Here is a 17,417-nt window from a genome sequence, read left to right as displayed (position 1 = left end):
CCGGCGCGGTCACTGGCGGGGCTCGCGGCGCGGCTCGCAGCTCGCCTATTGCCCCCGGGATCGCTGCGGTCGCCCCGGAGGCAGCGCTTCCTTTGCTGCACAGAGGATGAATGGCTCTGCAAGGTCATCTCTGCTTTCGGCTGCGCGGCGGCGGCACTGAAGGTAAGGGAGGGAGCCCGGGGCCAGTGGCTTGCTGTCGCGGCAGCCCGTCGGCTGGTGTATTTCGATTGTCCGTGGCCGGTGTTTGGGGTGGGGTGGGTGTCAGTCACACAATCATGGGGTCATTCCTCCTCCTGCTCCACCCGTCGCCTCAATGCAACATGGCTTTCTTTGCCGCTGAGGGAAAGAAACCACCTGGCACCTGGAGGCGAACTCTGCCAGCAAGTTTGATCAGGGCAAATCAACCCCAAGGCATTACCATTGCAGAGGACTGGGAATGGGCATAATACCAGCGAGGCACTGCAGGGGGATGGCTTGGCTGGCAGTAGAAATCGGGGCTGTTAAATGGGGTGAATACACAACACCCCCCCCCCCACCACACACACATTGTTTTGCTGCATGCGCGAGGAATAAGCAGCAAAACCGGTCTGGGTAAGGGGAGCATGGTGGGGCCGGCGTGGGGGATGCGTCTGTGACCTGGATGTCTGCAGCCCAAGGTTGTCACTGTGAATTCTTAAGCGGCTGAAGTGTGGAGAGGAGGAGGGTGACAAGTGCACTTGGATGGGGGACCGCAGTCTGGGTCCTCGTCTCTGTTCTAATGCAGCACTGGGGAAGAACCCATTGCCATCCAAAACACTTGAACATTGTTTGGTAAAAGCTAGTATGCCTTTGGGGTTATTTCCCCCGCCAAGGAATCTGGGTCGTGGGTGAGGCTGGAAGAAATGTTTACAGCAGGAAGGTAAACAAACAGAACCGATGGGATGCAGGCCCAGATTCATAACATATTTACACCCCATTTATAGAATGTGGAGGGAATTGTTGTTGCATATTTTACTCAGAAAATACATTGCATGTATTTCCCCAGATCCCAGCTCAGGGTCAAATCCCGAAGTCTTTACAGGGAGTGTGTCTTGCTATATGTCTGTACACTGTCTAGTAAATTCAGGTAGGGCTGCTAGGCAATGCTGTGATAAAACGAATAACAAAATAATTAGGCAAACCCTTCACTGGAGGGGCAGAATTGTCTTCTCAATGGCTTCAATGGGAGTTTTGCCTGAGTAAGGACTGCAGCAGTGGGGCCAATCTATTTATTTTTTTCCAGTCACAAATGCTGCATGTTTTGTTTTTGTTTTTTAACTCCTCATGTTTGTAATGGTCACCTCTCCATAGTAGATCTGGGCAAAGAGACCCATACGAGTCTTGGAAAGATAATTGCTCAGTTGTTTGTCGCTTTCAGAATTATTTTGTATTTGCTTTTACTTCCGTGGTTTGTCTCTGGAAAGATATTATGGGGTTTTGGTTTTCAAAATGAAATAAACAGAATAGTCAGATGTTAAAGGAAGAGAGGAGGGAAACAAAGTGCTATGTTTTAATCTGTAAAAGACAGATGTTTGAATGGTAAAAATGAATTAATAGTTTTGCTGCAGCATTGCTTTGCTATTCAACAGTGGAGAGTAATTACCCTAGCAACAGCACTGCTGCACAGTACAAATACTTGCTCAGACTCAAGTGACGAGCAACAAAACAGTCCATCTCTTTTTGCAGTGTCATTTGTTTCAAAACCTTTGATTTTTGCACAGATTTTTGTTTTTAAAGGAAGAGTTGGGTGGAATAAGAGTGAGGTGGATGACAGAATGCGTCTTCACAGCAACTGTCCTAAAAGAGACTAGAAAAAAGCCAGTGAGCAATACTCTGTATCCCCTTCCCAATCTCTGTCCTTGGGATGTACTTTTTCCAGGAATGAAAATACATGTTACCCTACCCTTCCCCTTGAATTTCCTAAACCAGAGATTCCCAACCTGTACATTCAGCGGAAGTCTGCTGAGAGCTGGCTGGTCACGTGATGTTAGTTCTCTTTGTTTCCAGCTGCTAAAATGAATTAAAAGAAATTGACATAACATTAAATACTTTCCTAATGTTATTTTTCCTGTAAACCAATGATGTAGTTACCACACTGTAGTAAAGTAATTGCCAGAGGGAGATGAGGTTTGTCCATATAGCAATGGGGGGAGGGGGAGTGCAGGGGACAAGCGCTCTAATGAGATGTTGTCCACATGTAAATAATGTTGAGATCCCTGGCTTGGAGCATTACTGCCATTCCATACCTCACTGTTCATAAATCTTCCAAAACCCTGCTCCTGCTCCCACTGAAGTCAATGGCAAAACTCCAGTTGACCTCAAAATCAGAGATTGATGTATTACAGTGGGGGAATCGCAGTTCTTCACAAGTGAATCTGCATTTTTTAATTCCATCTTCTTTGCCTTTCCCGCATTTTTCTTCTTATCTCGGGAAGGGATAACTAACTCTGCCAATGGATTTCACAGATCTTAAAGCCCAAAGGGATCATTATGATCATCTAGTCTCATCTCTTGCATAACACAGGCCATAGACTATTTCCTGGGAATTAATTCCTGCATCTAGCCCATGGTTCAGCTAAAGTATATCTCTTAGATAGGTATCTATCTTGATTCAAAGACTCCAAGTGATAGAGAGCTTACCACATTCCTTGAGAATTTGCACCAGTAGTTAATTACCCTCACTGTTTAAAAATTTACCTATTCTTTCCGGTCTGAAATTTCTGACATCAGCTTCCAGCCGCTGGATCTTGTAATGCCTTTGTCTGTCATCTTAAATAGCCATCTGGTAGCAGATATTTTCTCTCTTAGCTCTTGCTTATAGACAGTAATTGAATTGCCTCTTTAAGTTAAACAGATCAAACTTCTTTAGTCTTCCCTGGAAGGTAAGTTTTCCAGAATACACATGTTCTGTAGCTGTTCTTGGAACCTCTCTGCTTTTTCCAATCTCCTTTATAAAGTCTGTACTCAGTATTCCACTAATGGTCTCACAGATTAAAAACTCTTCCTGGTTCCTGCTCAGTATTCACCTGTTTGTTCATCCAAGGACTGTGGTAACTCTTTCTTTTCCCCACACCAGCACAGTGAGAGTTCCTGTTTAGTTGGTTATCTACAGTGACCCCTATGTCTTTTTCAGAGTCGCTGCTTTCCAGAATAGCCTCATAGTCTGTAAGTGTGACCTGCATTCATTCTATCGAGATGCATAGCTTTGCATTTGTCAATAGTAAAGTGATCTGTTCTCCCCCCATCTCTTCTTTCACTGGGGGTCTGCAATTGAGTAATAACAGGGCACCACTGTTTCTTTCTCCAGAAGTCACGTAGAGTTAGCCAGTGACTTCATTGTCAACATCATCCTCCCATCTTCTTGTAATATTTGTTTCATATGGACTTCAAGGTTGTATGGCTGCAGACATCTTGCGTCTGGAGAAGAAACAGGGGGTTGGATATGGATAATGTGCACCATAGAGCATTGGTTTTGTAATTGATTTCATTCATATGTGTCTCCAGTTGTTGGTATGGTGCTTCCGCATTACACTGAGCTTCACTCTTTTCTTGCAAGTGCTGTAATTTCATATTCTGCTCTGAGGAAGTTTGTATCTATAACAGATGTTTAATGACACGTGAATGAGTAGTGGCACATTGAATCTTAATGAAGAATGGAAAATTACTGCCTTCAGTATGTTAGTGTCTAAACAGGGGGTCTGTAATGTATAGGGCGGAGCACTGGTGAAGTCTGTAAAGAGAAGCACAGTCATCCCAACTACTAAAATTAAGCCCCTCTAGTGTTTGGAGTAACTGAAGACTGTTTTGTTATGGATGACTGGATTGCAGCCATGGTGCATATGTCCATGTTCTACTCAGGTCTACATTCATGCCAGCAGACTTTAAAACGTTAGAAGGGAAGCCATCTTGGCACAGGAGAAGAAATCAAGGTGTGGATCATGTGTGAGTAGAGGTAGCCGAGGTGTAGGGGTACATGTTTCAGAGTAGGTTGGCTGGGAACTAGGAGTACTGCAGGATCTGTCAAGACCAGGGGAAGCCTACAGAGCTTAGGAGCTCTGGTGGGCAGCAGGGAAGCTCTGGTGAGTTTTAAGACTACGGGAGTCACTGAGGAAGCGTTACTCCGGCAGTCTGTGTTGGATTCTGCTGCTGCGTTGCTGCTATTGCTTCTGCCTTCCCTCTATTCACTTGTGTACATTATATCAAACTCTAAATCCCAGAGCACTCTACTTCTCCATGAAGATGGGAGGAAGCTGCTTCTCTTCCTCAAAATATGGCACAGGGTTGGTGACAGAGCATTTCCTGGTGTCTTCTCAGCACTCCAAAATGACTTGGGGGAACCTCCCCTCAGTGGGATTTCAGGAGGGATGGCAAGGAGATGAGGTATCTCAAGTTCCAGGTTGGGGGAGATGGATAGTTTCAATTTGTGTGTCTGACTGCCCAGCTGCCATAGCCAGGAGCTGTCACCTGAAAGGAGAGATGGGGGACAATGAAGATTGCACTACCTGTCCCCTCTGGGATGGACTGTCTGTTTAGTGGTTCTGTGAACCTGGGGAAAGCTGGATTATGAGCAGTATTGTGTTTTGTTGCTAGTCCAGTGAAACATGAATGGTGCTTCTCCATGCTTTCTGTTTTTGGGGGGTAAAGCACTAGAGGAGCAGAAAAGGTTAAGAACTTTCTTCTGCTACCACTACTTTTTCTTTTTTGTAGAATGGTTGAGATTCTTGTCCTTTCCATGTGTAAGATGCAAGCCTTCCTATGGCCTGTCATGAATTATTGTGGATCATGGGATCATAGAAGTCAAAGATGGAAAACACTTAACAAGCAATTTAGTCATATCCCCTGCCAGTGTAGTATAATATTTTTTGCTTATGTGTCTCTTCTTGTGCTGCTTCTGTCTGACATTTCAAAGCTTTGCCTCTTGAACCAGTGTGAATGATAATCCATACTGTTGGCCAAGCTAAGAATGAACAATCTACCTCGCACTCAAGTGTTGTATTATTATGTAAAGAGTTTAGACTTTCAGATTGTCATTAATTGGGTAATTCATTATAATAAATACTTATCCCTACCCGATCTGTTACTTTAGGATGGCAGGTTCTTTTAATGGTGGTGCGTAAAGCAGTCCATTGAAGGACTAGATAAAAAGTCCATTGTTTCATGCTCTTTAAAGCTAACTAGAAATTAGTGCAGGTCAAAATTGTCTTGCTTCTCAAATAAAGATCACACCAAGGAGCAGACTTTCTTTAACTGAAAAAAAAGGATAGAGTATGGGCATGATTGCTAAATTATATGTGTGTAACTATAAATGTAGATGGCTATAATGAATCAATTCAAGCATAAGGACATGTAGCTCTGTTAAAAAAAATCCTGCTTATTTTGCTGGTCTTTAGAAAAAGGAATTTGCTTTGCTGTCTCTTAAAAAAACTACAAGTCCAATGTGTATGTAGTGATGTCTGAGACCACTGTGGCACTTGCTTTGGGTTACCTCTTAAACAGCATAGGTGTGAACATAGATATTCAATATATCAATCTATCAGCCCCTCATTACTACAGTGACTGACTGCCTCCCAAGTATTTAAAAATAGGAAATGGTACGTCAAACTATTCTTGGTGGAATTATAAAGTTAGTACTACAATAATGTTTCTCTGACAATTTATTAAATGTGTGATTTTTATATCCTGTAAGAGACAATGGCTAGATTGCTGTGTAGTTTTGTGTGTGCGCCTGCGCCCATGAAGAACTTGTTACTGCAGGGGAACAAAGCTGGAGGGGAGGGCAATGAATTTTTCCTTTTAGTTGGTGCCGTTAGTCTATGTCTTGCAGGAGTGAGTTCTGTGATCCATGTCCAGCTGCTGTGAAAGTTCTTTCTCTTTCGCTCTTCAGCATCCCTGTGTTGGCTGACCGCATAGGTGCGGGGAGGTGCTGCCGCCAACTTGAAGGAGTAATAACCCAAATACATGGTTTCCACCTTCAGGACCCCCCCTATAAAAATTGTTCCAGCATCACTGGCTGACGCTTTCACCGTTCCAGTGAATCATGTCTGCCATGGTCATGGTGGGAGAAATGCTCTCTCAGGCATTAAGTGCAATCCCATGCGTTCTTTCAATACCAAGACAGAGACTTTTAAGAGGACTCTGTTCAATGGAAAGCCAGGGCCAAGGATGGACCCCAGATGATGCATTCACAATGACCTGTGTTGCTAAGTGGGTGGGCTCCTGCTTTGTACCCATTGGAGCTTTATTCGGGATGTGTGGTCTCATTCTTACATATTCTAAGTTGCGCGCCGGGAGGTCACACACATATGGATAAATGTGAACAGCACTGAGTCTGATGTGATGGGTTCAACTTTCTTGCAGAGGGAAGTGGGTATTTCTTTTGACACTGGCTCTATGAGCAACCAGTGACATTTAACAGTGTAACAGGACTGAAATGCTTTGGACTTTATTAACAATCTGAGGGCAGATGTCTTCCAGCCTGAGGGACATTACAGAACAGCTAAGTCCTTTTGAAGCACTTTTGGCTGTATTGCCCTCACCTCAGCCTTGCTTATGCTCAGCTTTAGCCAGCTGCTCCTCCTCCCACCTAGACCAAGAGAGAGCTGGGAGATGGTGGTGTAGAAGAGATACAGAGCTGTATGTTATCCATGTGTCGCTGTGCCACTAGTGTTGAATAATGGGCAGGAGAGAACTAGCCTCGTGGGACTCCATGGGTGAAAGCTTGGGAGTGGAGAAACAGTTGCCTGGATCTGAATGGAAAAAGTCTGTACTTGCATAGTGATTTACGGTCTGGAAAAGTTCTGCAGGGCAGGACTATGCTGCTGCTATGGCAGTGGAAAATGAGCCTTTCCCTGCCTTCTTCAGAGCACAGGCATAGGGTTATAGAAATTCCTTCTATCTGAGCCTGTATTGCTATGCTATCCCAATATAGTTACTGTTTTCACTAGGTAGGCAGGGCTGGCAAGCATTTCCATTATAAACCTGTGTTTTCAGCTATTTGTCAGTCAACAGTAAAAAATCACTCCAGGGTCCTGTCTAGATTGTTACATAACACTCATCACCATAATATCTAGGTTCAATCTGCGAATAATATTTTTTCTCAATTTGAAGAATATCAATTACTAATTTTAAATTGTAAGAGTAAAAAATAATTGCTCGGCTAACTATCTTCTCTTTCTCTTTCGAACTTCAAAAGATTGCTTCATTTGCAAACATTAAAGTCCCAGACCTGAACTTACTCATGCAAGTCTTCCTTTTGGGGATAGCTTAGAAGCAGGTGGATTATATTAGTACATTATGGGAATGGTAAAGTAGGTCAAATCTGAGGCATAAAAACCTTGCCATTGTCATTGTTTTTATTTTTTATTTATTTTACTATTTAACCAACAAAATACCCTACATAACAAAAATCAAAGCTAAGGAGAGCAACAGATCATTAATATTAAAGGACCAAATACTACTTGTGGGTTTCCTCGCTGGTGCAAAAGGCAAAAGCAAGCTGCTACTTTCAGAATTACAGATATGGACTGAGAGTGAAACTAGTTGGGATAAAATAGTTAGGAACCTAGAGTGAATTTTTACTGGTGACTTGCAAATAATTGAAAACAGTCTTTTAACGCATTACATTGTGTTCTTTGTTTCATTTTCTTTCTTTGTTTTATGACCACATGCTCTCTCTGGCCCAGTGACTGTTCCACTATGGATAAGTACTTAAATAATCATTGAAAGAGGGAGAGAATGGCAATAACTCTGTAGCCCAGTTGTTAGGTCCCCTACCAGGGAGGTGGGAGTCTCTTGATCCAGTCCCCCTATTCCAATCTCTATTGATCCACAGTGGAGCAGCTTCAGCAGGAGAGAGAGGGAGCTCCACATCATTATAGTCTATCTGAGCACTGTCCTGAGAGATGGGAGACCCCTGTTCAAATCCTTTTTCCCTCTCTGGCAGAGAAAATTGAATTTCAGTCTCCCATATCCCGGGCAAATGCTGTAACCATTGAGCTAAAAGCTATAAGGTGGGCACCATTACTACCTCCTCCTCCTCCAGCCAGATTTTGAATGGGATCTGTTCCTGTAGGCTTGCTCAGAAGCCACCCGCAGAAAGTTAGGCACCGAGTGAGTTTAGGCACCTGCAGGGTGAGGCGGCAGCTGAACGGGAATTTTGTGAATCACAGTGGTGCCACACCCCAGGACAGCATAGCCGAGTCACTTCAGTTGCTTCGTGGATTACACCCCACCTTCTTACAAGAGACTTTATGACAGGCCAAGGTGCAGAACAATGGCAGTAAAGGGTGTTTTACTGAAATACAATAATTCCTGGTACTTTCTCAGTCAAAGAAAATTAATCTACCCCTCCCCCCATAAAGAGAATGCTTTAGATAGTGTCTCTGAATAAATGTTTTACATTCATTTCTAACAAAATAAAACCAGGTGTATGTGTGTGTTTTCCATCCTGTTGTACACGTGGACTTTGAACTTGGAAACTGTTCTATAGCAACAAAGACGTGCAATGATTTGATATTTGAATCGTAGAGATTTGGTTACTTATTAAAGTTGAGCAACTCACTTCTTGTTTAGAGTCGGTGGCCAAATGTTTGAGTTTGCACATTTGTGGCAAATATGAAAGGGCAGAGATGTCGGTACCCTGCTGTGTAAACATGGAAAAAGTGTAATCAACAACACTCACAACCCTATTCAATCTGTTAGTTTGAGAGAGAGAGAGAGAGCGCACTCTGTGGCTAAGAGGTAGTGAAGTACCGTTTCACCCTCTGATCTGTCCTCTTCTGAGGAATGGACACATTTACTTGGGTACAACTATTTAATTGAGGTGGAGGAGAGGGAAGTGCCAAAATGCACAACAAATATTGCTCCCCATGAATTATTTCACCAGTTATCGTCCCCCTACTTATGTACTATAGCCTAGCCTCTTGGAGAGACCAACTTTGTGCTTTCATAAGTTTTTTCCACCCTGGACTAATATGATCTTCAGATATAAAAAGTAAATGATGGAAAAAAGAAATCTGATATGTTGCTATTACCAAGTTTCCCAAGTACAATGAGTAGTTCACATTCAAAAAGACACAGATTCTCCTATTTTAAGAAGGATCCAGCTGCAGGTGTCATTTTTTCCAACATGATGTCTGTCTGGACTGTAGATAGTAGTAGCCCCAGTTTCTTTCTCTGTTCACTTTACTGTACACTAATAGTAGCATCATGGGATGTTTAGTTCCACTTATTCGATTTTGCTTTCCCAAGGTGGTCTCTCTTACCATGACAATTTTGATGACAAGATCATGAGAGTTCAGCTCTTCAAAAACAATGAGGAATCCTTGTGGCACTTCAGAGACTTAACACATTTATTTGGGCATAAGCTTTCGTGGGCTAAAACCTACTTCATCAGATGCATGGAGTAGAGCATGCAGTAGGGATGTATAAATACACAGCGTATGAAAAGATGAGAGTTGCCTTACCAAGTGGAGGTCAGTGCTAGCGAGCCAATTCAATTAAGTTGGAAGTAGGCTATTCTCAACAGTTCACAAGAAGGAGTGGAAATCACTTTTGTAGTGTTAATGAGGCCAGTATAAACACGTTTCAAACAGTTCACAAGAAGGTGTGAGTATTTAGCAAGGGGAAAGTAATTTTTGTAAAAACAACCGAGGAGTACTTGTGGCACCTTAGAGACTAAGAAATTGATTTAGTTTTTGTAGTGACCCATCCACTCTCAGTCTTTATTCAGGCCTAATTTGATGGTGTCCAGCTTACAAATTAATTCCAGTTCTGCAGTTTCTCATTGGAGTCTTTTCAGAGTAGCAGCCATGTTAGTCTGTATCCACAAAAAGAACAGGAGTACTTGTGGCACCTTAGAGACTAACATTTATTAGAGCATAAGCTTTCGTGGGCTTCAGCCCACTTCAGTGGATGCATGCAGTGGAAAATACAGTAGGAAGATATACATATACACAGAGAACATGAAACAATGGGTATTACCATACACACTATAAGGAGAGTGATCAGTTAAGATGAGCTATTATCAGCAGGAGAGAAAAAGAACTGTTTGTAGTGGTAATGAAAATGGCCTGTTTCCAGCAATTGACAAGAAGATGTGAGGAACTAAGGATGGGGGAGAATAAGCATGGGGAAATAGTTTTACTTTATGTACTGGCCCATCCACTCCCAGTCTTTATTCAAACCTAATTTAATGGTGTCCAATTTGCAAATTAATTCCAATTCAGCAGTCTCTCTTGTTGGAGTCTGTTTTTAAAGGTTTTTTTGTTGAAGAATTGCCACTTTTAAGTCTGTTATTTAGTGACCAGGGAGACTGAAATGTTCTCCTACTGGTTTTTGAATGTTATAATTCCTGATGTCAGATTTGTGTCCATTTAGTCTTTTGTGCAGAGACTGTCCGGTTTGGCTAATGTACATGGCAACTCTTCAAAGTACGGAATACAACACTGCATGCTTACCTAAGAGACAGCATTTGTTAAACCTTGCTTTTGGTAAATTAGTGTAGTGGAGAATTTACAGAGAGATAGCAGAACCTCAGAGTTACAAACACAGAGTTATGAACTGACCAGTCAACCATACAGCTCATTTGGAAGCAGAAGTACGCAGCCAGGCAGCAACAGACACACTCGCTTCCTCCTCGCCTCCCCTCCCCAAAAAAGAGTAAATACAGTACAGTAATGTGGTAAACATAAACTGCTAAGAATAAAGGGAAAGATTTGACAAAATAATTAAACTGTTTCTGTGTTCGTTTCATTCAAATTAAAGATGGTTACTAAGCAGAAGGAAAATGCTTTTAAAGTTTTAAAGCTGTATTAAGTCAATGTGCAGTTGTAAACTTTTGGAAGAACAACTCTAACATTTTGTTGAGTTACTGACATTTCAGAGTTAAGAACAACCTCCATTCCCGAGGTGTTTGTAACTCTGAGGTTCTGCTGTAGCTCTTTCCTTGCTTCCGTGTTGAAAGACTCAGTGCAGGTCTATACTACAGCAGGGATCAACGTTGTGAGATCGATCTACCGGCGGTGGACTTAGCGGGTCTAGTAAACACCCACCAGATTGACTGCAGATCGCTCTCTAGTCGACTCCTGTACTCTACCCCCAACGAGAAGAGTAAGGTGAATTGATGGGAGATTTTCTCACGTTGACTCCCCATAGATTAGACCCCGCAGTAACTCGACCTAAGGTACATTGACTCCAGCTATGTTATTAACTTAGCGTAGGTCGACTTACCACAATAGTGTAGACATAGCCTCAGTTGAAGCTCTAAGGAGCACACCGTAGTTTGCAACCTACCAAGTTGCTGGTTGGAATAGTTGGCAAAGAACACACATGAGTGGTCGTTTTATTTTCATAAATACAGTTTGTCTGTGCTGCTATAAGTGGCGGTGGCTGCATTCAGAGGGTACCTACTGGATAAAGGCATGGGGATACCAAGATTATAAGACATAAGATGGTTGGGTGTAAGACTGTATAGAAGAGAGGGATAACTCAGTGGTTTGAGCATTGGCCTGCTAAACCTAGGGTTGTGAGTTCAATCCTTGAGGGGGCCATTTGTGGCAAAAATCTGTCTGGGGATTGGTCCTGCTTTGAGCAGGGAGTTGGACTAGATGACCTCGTGAGTCCCTTCCAACCCTGATATTCTATGAAAATAATTGTTTTTTGATAGGAGGAGACCTAAGGATTGAGGGGGGCATGAGGAAGAATGTAGGAAGAAAACCTTGGCAGTGGCAGCACTGTCTTGAAGATGAAGGATAGAAGCTTAGAAAAAGGGGGTGAGGGGGAGGGAGGATGATATGGCTGCTGTGGTAGAAACGAAGGATAATTTTAGACTTGAGTTGAATTGGGAGTCTAAAGAGGAGGTGGTGCAGTTTGGTCAATGGACTAGCCTTTTATCCCAGGGACCAGGTTTCAAATCTTCTATAAGTCAAAAGTGACAGCGGAGAGGTTCCCTCTTAGTGAAAGATCCCACCCCTCCTTGCTTGTTGCCATGCTCTGTAGCATACTCCTTTCAGGGGGAACCAGATTTTTCCAGGAGTTCTTTTTCCCTTTGGTTCAGGCTTAGATTCCTGAGTGTCAGACATAAAACAAACAAAAAGGGTTTCCCTTAAGTGACATTAAAAAATTCAGGTGATTGGAATCCTGCTATGGCTTTTTGTTTATTTCAGTGGCTCCTTCCTGGTATTTTTTCCTCATTCTCTCCCCATCCCCAGGCACTGGTCTGTTCAGCATGTTTGGTAAAAGGTTTGCCAGCATCGATGCTGAGCCTACACTTACCACAGAAACCCTGGCCCCTGCTCTGTCTTCTTTTAACCACCTCATGTCATCACAGTTTTTGAAAGAACTAATTGTTTAATTAGCACTAAGTGGTACAGCAGGCAGGCAGAGCTGTCAGAAACAGAGCTTTATAAAATAGGTCATTTCAGGGATTCTCAAACTGGGGGTCAGGACCCCTCAGGAGGTCATGAGGTTATTAAATGGGGGTCATGAGCTTCAGCCTCCACCTCAAACCCCAGTTCACCTCCAGCCTTTAAAATATTGTTAAATATAAAAAAGTGTATTAAATTTATAAGGGAGGGGTCGCACTCAGGCTTGCTGTGTGAAACGGGTCACCAGTACAAAAGTTTGAAAAACCCCTGTTTTACATGCTCTGCTGTTTGTTTCTCAGAACAGCCAGCCCCACCCTTGGATTCTTCAGAATCTGGTTCCTAACCAGTCTGAGTCCCTCTTGAAACATGGTTCTTTGTCCACTTCCACTCATCCTATCCTATAAGGGATTAATTATCTTGTATAGCAGAGCTAATCAACACAGGCTGAAAGGGTGGCATTGGAGACTTGGTGCATTTGACAAAATAGAACTCATTATAGATTCAAAGATTGTTGACTGATTTTATGCATAGTAACACCATTACTTACTGGTACTAGTGTTCACCAACTGAAGTTTACTGCAATAAAGTGCCACATAGTCATGTGATTTGTATCTATTTTATCACTGCTTTATTCAGAAAGCTTATGTAGGTAATGATAGAGCAGTTTCTTGCAGTGTTTTAACAGCTGAAATTAATCAGTAAAGATTGGCAGCTTTTCCACTGTGTTTTGCCTCTCGACCTGGCTGACATGCTGAGCTGAGAGAAACGTGGGATATTTTGAACTATTGCTCAGGTCTGAGTTGTGGAAAGCTGACAGGATGGACATCTAATTGAATAGCTTCCTCAGCCCCCCCAGGAAAATGAGACCAATAGCACAAAGGTAATTGTGGTGAATGAAACAAGTGGGTCCATCTGAACTACTATCCTAGTCCTAGTGGTGCCAGTGAGGGATGCTTAAGAGAGAGACAAAACCCGGCCCACAATCCCCTCTGCCAATGGTGCTATCCTGGAAGGAGGGTTCCATCTCAGCTTCCTCAGTAAATCTGCTTCAACCCAAAAACTTTGTAATATTATGATCTAACTTCCTAGCTAAGCAGACATAACAAATTGTGGTGATCTACGATAACACCTAGTGGCTTCAATCAAGATAGGGCCCCACTGCGCTAGGAATTGTACATAGATAGTTGTTTGTTGCTACCTGTATGTAGAGGTCCGGTCTCAGAGCTTAACAAGGTGTTGGGTGTTTTTGGTGAGATTTCCCCAAATCTATGGCTTCAGTCATGTAACTGACTGTACTTAGACACAGGGGTGCACATGGACACAACTGCTGGCAGGATTGGGGCCTATGTAGACAAGACAGAAGATGGAAGTACAGAAGTATTAGAAGTGAGGCAGGAGAGAGAGGAAAATCAAGTTCATGTAAGAAGGGTACTGGAGAGCCAGGAATATAGATCCAGATCTCGAGTTTCAGTCTAACTCTTGCACACCATCCACACACCATCCAGTTCTGGTGCAGAGCCCCCTTCTAACCTGCTAGTTAACAGGTGACATGAACCTTTTAAGTGCCTGGGTTTGAGTTTGGGTTTTGTTTTTTGAATGCCTACTTGCCTGCTAGCAGTGATCTTTCAAAGTAAATTAATTCAGGCCAATCTGCCCCAATATATTTAATTTCTTTTTATAAATTGTCTGTGAGGTCAGTGATGTGGAACTCATGCATCATGATTTGGCAGACAGCATGGCCAAGCAGCAGAAGCCTGCAGAGCAGTCAGTAGCTACAGAGAACAAATTTCTAATGAACTATGCCCATAGATCATTGGCTATTAACACTATTACACACCATATTGATCCTTTTTTTTTTTATGTCACCCTATAAATCAGAGCGGGTTTATTATTAGAGTTCTCCAAATAGGTAGTGAAGAATGAAGTCTCTGTGTATGTAATCTACTGTGGGAAGGCTTGCATTTCTAAAGAAGTAGCAGTCTGTCTAGTGGAAAGGCTGGAAGAGACATATTTCAGGATTATTGTTAGCTACAGTTATGTAGCTGTTCTTTCAAATGTAGGGGGAGAGAGAGAAGCATATAGTTTATAGTGACCTGCTTGAAATGAAGGCTGAGATAAGCAGTACTCCATCTCTACGGTCGGGGAAAAAACCCCAAACTCTGAGCATATGACAGGCAAAAAGCACCTATAAAGCATTCATCACTAAGGGAGCAGGTCTTCTCTCTGCTAAAGGGAGTAGGAATTTCCTGGAATGTAATTCTCTGCGAAAGTGATTAACTTTCACTTGAATATATATAGAGAGATAGTTAGATATTGATATGAATTAAATTATATCCTGCTATAACTGACCCACCTTAATAAATGTCACAGCTGTCTCTTGGTGAGGCATCAAGGTCATGCTATAACATTAGCTGTTATTGTGATCCAGAGAAAAATAAGCTGGTTTTATATGTATGTGGAGGGGGAGTTTCTTAAGAGAACATGACAGACAAATATTAGTTAGCGTGATCGGGATCCCAGATTGCCTTCTAGTGACGAAGATCTTTTGGTTCATCATTTCCAGTGACGTGAATGTGACAGCAAACAAAGAGAAGCCAAAAAAATAAAACAAACAACCTGTGCAAGGTGTTACGCAGTCAGTTTTGCTGCTAAAAGCTTTCCTTTGTGCAAAAGGACTGCTGGTTTGAGTAGGGAACACTAATACTAACTGCTGCCTGGGGACTGCATGTGGTAAATTGGTACAGCTAGAGAAGATGACTAACCGTAAAGGGAGTTGTAAAAGAAAATAGCTTCCTCTCAAATTATGATAGCAAACATTTGTAGGGCCTGATTTAGCATCTGTTGAAGTCAATGGAAAGATTCCCATTGACCTCAATGGGATTTGTAATACAGTTCAGAGAATTTTACAAACCTGAACTCTCACAACTACTCCCTGTAAGGAAAACAAGGCAGAGAAAATACAATCATAGTTTTCAACTTTGTGTGCCTAAAATTAGGCAACTAAATTTATATTTAGACACCTAAGTAAGTGGCCTGAGGTTCACAGGTGCTGCGCACCCATGGTCAATGGAAGAGGTAGGCATTTGGAACTATGACTGGGCCTCTTGCCTTGGCCTACAAATTTTCCTGCAATTCCCCCTTCAAACCCACTACTTGCACTTAACATTCACACATGAACCTGATCTCTAGTTCTGTCTCCACCCATTATTCACCGCAGTTATTTGATTTGTATCATATTTATCAGGATTGAGTCCTGGTCCTATGAATTCATGCTCATCACGGTAAGACTTAGTGGGAGAACTTGCAGAAGTAAGGGCTGCTCACATGAATGTGTTTGCAGGAGTGGGCCCTTCAAATGCCATGGGGTAGTGTCATGGTATAATTCCCAAATCTGAACCTTAGCATCCAAAATATGGATACCAGCATAAATCCTCTAAGCTTAATTACCAGCTTAGATCCTGTAGTGCTGCCACCAATCAGGACTTAGGGTAGAGCCCCTGATAAGCTCTGGTCTCCCCAAAACCTTCCTGGAGACCCCAAGACTCAGATTCCTGAGTCTCACAACAAAGGGAATAACCATTCACTTCCCCTCCTTTCCTTTCTCCCACCATTCCCTGGTGAAGGCAGACTTCCTTCCCTGGAGTCTTATACAAGATAACCAAAAGATCAATTAGATTCTAAAAAGAGGAAAACTTTATAAAAGAAGAAAAAACATAAAAGTTGTCTCTGTAATCAAGATGAAAATATTAGGGTCTTTTGCTTATAAAAAATGGATAACAGCCTTATCCAGAAAAAATACAATTTAAATATTTCCAGCAAACTACACATTTGCACATAAAGAAAACCAAATAAAAAGACTATACTGTCTTTCTACCTTTGTACTTACAAATTGGAACAGAAGATTAGAGAGCCTTGAGACGTGTGATCACCCCAGAGCCTAGAGAGCACAAAGCAAAAACCCAAACTACAAACAAAGGCTTCCCTCCACCGAGATTTGAAAGTATCTAGTCTCCTGATTGGTCCCCTGGTCAGGTGTTTGGTTCCCTATATGTTAACCCTTTACAGGTAAAAGAGACATTAACCCTTAACTATCTGTTTATGACAGGTAGAGACCTTGTTTTCTTGCTAGAATCTGATATACCCTTAGAGGCCATAAAAATAACTAACCCTAAACAGCCAGAGGATACAAAAAAGAACTCTGGGATGGACTGAGATTAGGGTAGAGGGGGAGGAAATCTTCTGTTGCACAGGTAGGACAGCTCTGTTAGAGCAACACAAAGGGGATTTAGCAGGGCTGGGGATCTGGCCCTGTGAATTATCTTGCTTCTGATCCATGTTACTTGCTTCACCTTCTTCTCATCCCAAAGGAACTTTAGAGACACAGAGAATAGTACTGCATCACCCTTTATTCCTGTCCATGGCTTGTTCCTCCGTTAAACTCAGCTGGTTATATACCTGCGGATGAGATTCCACCATATAGTTTCTAGTTCTGACAGACTGGTTAGAGTTCCTTTTTTGGATCTTATCATCTGTTTGTCTTCTGCAGTGTCCCCATCACCATAATCTTTTCATTTGCAGCCAGTCCCATACCCTGATTTCACATCCTACTCTCCTAATGTATTTTGTCTTAAAAATCATTCCACTTTACACTTGCCCTCTTCCAAAGAATTCATTCCTACTGCTTCCAGCCTTCTGATGTCTGTTTCATTTAACTTGGTTGGTTCCAAACCATAGAGTAATACTGTTAGTACACTGGTTTGATAAGTTTTCACATGGGTACCAAATTTAATGTTTGTACCTGCCCATAATTTCATCGACTTCTGTGCAGTACTTGTAGCTAAAGCATATCTTCTTGTAACTCATCGTCGATGTAACCATCAGCACTGATCAAGCTTGCTCGGTATACCTAAGATTTTCCTTGTTGTACCACTTAGCTGCTGCATTTCAATAGTCCCTTTTCCAAAAAGCAAACACTTCATCTTGTTGGCATTTATTTTAAGCCCAAGTGGACTAACCAATTATCTAAGGTAACTA

At 42.3% G+C, this 17,417-nt stretch overlaps 1 protein-coding gene across 2 annotated transcripts in view; it reads left to right on the top strand.

Annotated features, from left to right (window-relative positions):
* Positions 1 to 78: 78 nt before the first annotated feature.
* Positions 79 to 17,417, top strand: part of GPRIN3 (GPRIN family member 3) — a 61,007-nt gene continuing 43,668 nt past the window's right edge. For both annotated transcript variants that reach the window (XM_032767473.2, XM_032767464.2), the window contains exon 1: positions 79 to 162. The gene's annotated coding sequence lies outside the window, so the exon portion shown is untranslated. The remainder of the gene's footprint in view (positions 163 to 17,417) is intronic.

This window comes from Chelonoidis abingdonii, chromosome 5 (assembly GCF_003597395.2).
Source record: "Chelonoidis abingdonii isolate Lonesome George chromosome 5, CheloAbing_2.0, whole genome shotgun sequence".
In the NCBI taxonomy this organism is placed as follows: domain Eukaryota; kingdom Metazoa; phylum Chordata; order Testudines; family Testudinidae; genus Chelonoidis; species Chelonoidis abingdonii.
The sequence above is the reverse complement of the archived record's forward strand: the minus strand, read 5'-3'. Positions and strand labels throughout refer to the sequence as shown.